Consider the following 3,056-nt stretch of genomic DNA (forward strand, 5'->3'; position numbering starts at 1 on the left):
AACTGGGCTAGATGAAGCAAAGATGGTGACTGTTTCAAGTATCTATGCGGGCAATTCCCAGCTCTTCCAGAAGCAAAACTTAAAGACAGAATTTTCGTTGGGCCTCAGATTAGGAAATTGACTTTGGGTGAACAATTCGAAAGGACAACGAGGAAAGCTGAAAAAGAAGCGTGGATTACCTTTAAAGATGTTATTGACATTTTTTTAGGAAACAACAAGAACCCAAATTACGAAAATATTGTCAATAACATGCTCGATAAATTCAAAGAATTGGGTTGTAATATGAACTTGAAAGTTTCTTCCTTACACTCCATAAGCAATTCATAAAAGAAAGACCACAATACGTAGTTTGAGACTAAAAGACGTAATTTCACACACAAAAATCAGGACGAATGAGGATGCATAACTGTTCGACATCAATGTTCTTCCCATTTCTTTGAATTTTTGTTAAAAAACATAATAATAAAAAATGTCCATTGTGGTAAAGGAAATAACAATTTAATCTAAGTAAGAGTTTTTATTCCTTCCCGATTCGTAAAAAATTCTTATGTGATATACAAAAATGAATATTATTTTCGAAATTTGCGTAGCTGAATTATGGAAAATCCGTTATTAAACCCAAAGTAATTTTTATGAACTTTAAAATTCGCAGGCCTGTGTTAATTAAAGCTCTGGATACAACTGTGACAACCAACAGTGTAACGAACATTTGTATATAGGTTTGATTTGTTTTAATATATTATTTTAAAACAAGTGGACCGTGTGCTGTTTGTTTATTATTCAAACTTATCCCCAACAAATCATTAACCCTACTGTAAGGAATCCAGCCCATACATAAAACCTGACATTATTTGGAGTTTAATCAACTACATAGTTGGGTTTAAAATGTTCACAGTCTACCAAAGGAGTTATTAGAAGTTTAATCAGCTAGATATTTGTGTTTAAAATGCTTACTGTACAGAAGTTATCAGAAGTTCAATCACATAAATAACTTGGTTCAAAACATATTTAGTTATTACAGTGCAACTTAACAATAAAAGCTTGTGAGAAAGCAGGATGCATCAAAAACCTCTACAAGTCTTACAATTTCAAAAATACATACCTGAAAAGCTACATATTAAGTGATACTGAAACACTGATTACTGCATAGGAGCATAATTAGCGAGGGTTAACAAGTTTAAACTTGTGAGTGTGTTTGTTAAGGATAAGAAAATTAGTAACACCAACAAATTATCAAATGGTACTGATTAGGTTTACATCAGTTGGTTACGATTCCAGAACACACAACTAATAAAACACGCACAAATACTTCAAGCCATTTTATTTATTATGCCATTCCAGAGACTTACAAAAACAGCAGCTTTTTATGAGAATAAAAGTCAAACTTTTAAGCTAATTTTTGCTCAACCTCTTTTGTTTGTTAGAGATTAAGAAAAAGTTTCTTTTCTGATGATCAAATATAATTTGTTTTATAAACAAATACTAGCCTGTAATTCAGTTTATTTTAAGAGACAACAAAGACTTTGTTGATTCCTATAGAGGTTATTAAAGTTATCAGGCACAAGTTTACAGTTTAATTTGCCAGAAGTTCTTGTCATAATTTATGAAAAGTGATGTTGAAGCAATTATAGCGAAGAACTGTACAAAATAACCAATGTGTTATATAACTTGTCTCAACAAATCTAATTGGATAATAAAGAATCAACATCAATTACAGTGATAAACTTTACACCCCATGACTGAATAAATAAAACTGTTAAATTCATCTGTGGATATATATGAAATTTCATAAGAATAAAATAAACTAAATAGTAGTTTAAAAAAATGAAACTATAAAAAACGTACAAATTATGGTAAAATCACCTGCACACAATAGTCACTCTTTTCACAACAATATAACCATGTAATACTGTGTTGGCAATTTGAAACAAATATTTTTTTTTTTTCACATACAAGAAAACTGTATGTACCACCTAGTGTTAAAGGTAGAAACTTGCTGACAGAGCATAATAATGAGGATACTTAAAAACTGAAATAATAATTTATTATAATTAAATGATTCAGTAACAGTTTATATTACCATTTATAAAGATGTTAACTAGTAGAACTATGTTAAAAACAAAAGTAAGCAAAGAGCAATTTTACAAAAATATTTCACCATATGATAGATATGTAGAAGATCCTTGTGAAACATTCTGTAATATGATTTTTTAAACTGAAAGTCAAACTTAAACAGAATTCAAAGTGATGTCTTTAATTTGTAATACATGTGTAGTATTTATATAACTGGAAAACTGTTTACTCAACTGGAATTGCAAGTGTTTAGTAGCATATAATGCAGTAGCTGACAGTAAAACTAGTCATATGTATCTAATTTTTCCTCAAAATATAGTTGTGGTATTTCATTTTCACAATACTTAAATTCAGCTTCAACTCTATACAAGTCTTTTCTCACAAACATATGCAATCACTATTACAAACATTACAATATTCTGCCCACAAGCTTTCATAGTTACTAACATTACAATATTCTACCCACAAGCTTTCATAGTTACTAACATTACAATCTTCTGGCCACAAGCTTTCATAGTTACTAACATTACAATCTTCTGGCCACAAGCTTTCATAGTTACTAACATTACAATCTTCTGGCCACAAGCTTTCATAGTTACTAACATTACAATCTTCTGGCCACAAGCTTTCATAGTTACTAACATTACAATCTTCTGTCCACAAGCTTTTATTGCTGGAAACATTGCAATATTTGTCCACAAGCTTTCATGGTTACTAACATTACAATCTTCTGTCCACAAGCTTTCATTGCTGGAAACATTACAATATTTGTCAACAAGCTTTCATAGTTACTAACATTACAAGCTTCTGTCCACAAGCTTTCATAGTTACTAACATTACAATCTTCTGTCCACAAGCTTTCATTGCTGGAAACATTACAATATTTGTCAACAAGCTTTCATAGTTACTAACATTACAATCTTCTGTCCACAAGCTTTCATTGCTGGAAACATTACAATATTTGTCAACAAGCTTTCATAGTT

Source organism: Limulus polyphemus, unplaced genomic scaffold, assembly GCF_000517525.1.
Source record: "Limulus polyphemus unplaced genomic scaffold, Limulus_polyphemus-2.1.2 Scaffold1601, whole genome shotgun sequence".
Classification (NCBI taxonomy): Eukaryota; Metazoa; Arthropoda; class Merostomata; order Xiphosura; family Limulidae; genus Limulus; species Limulus polyphemus.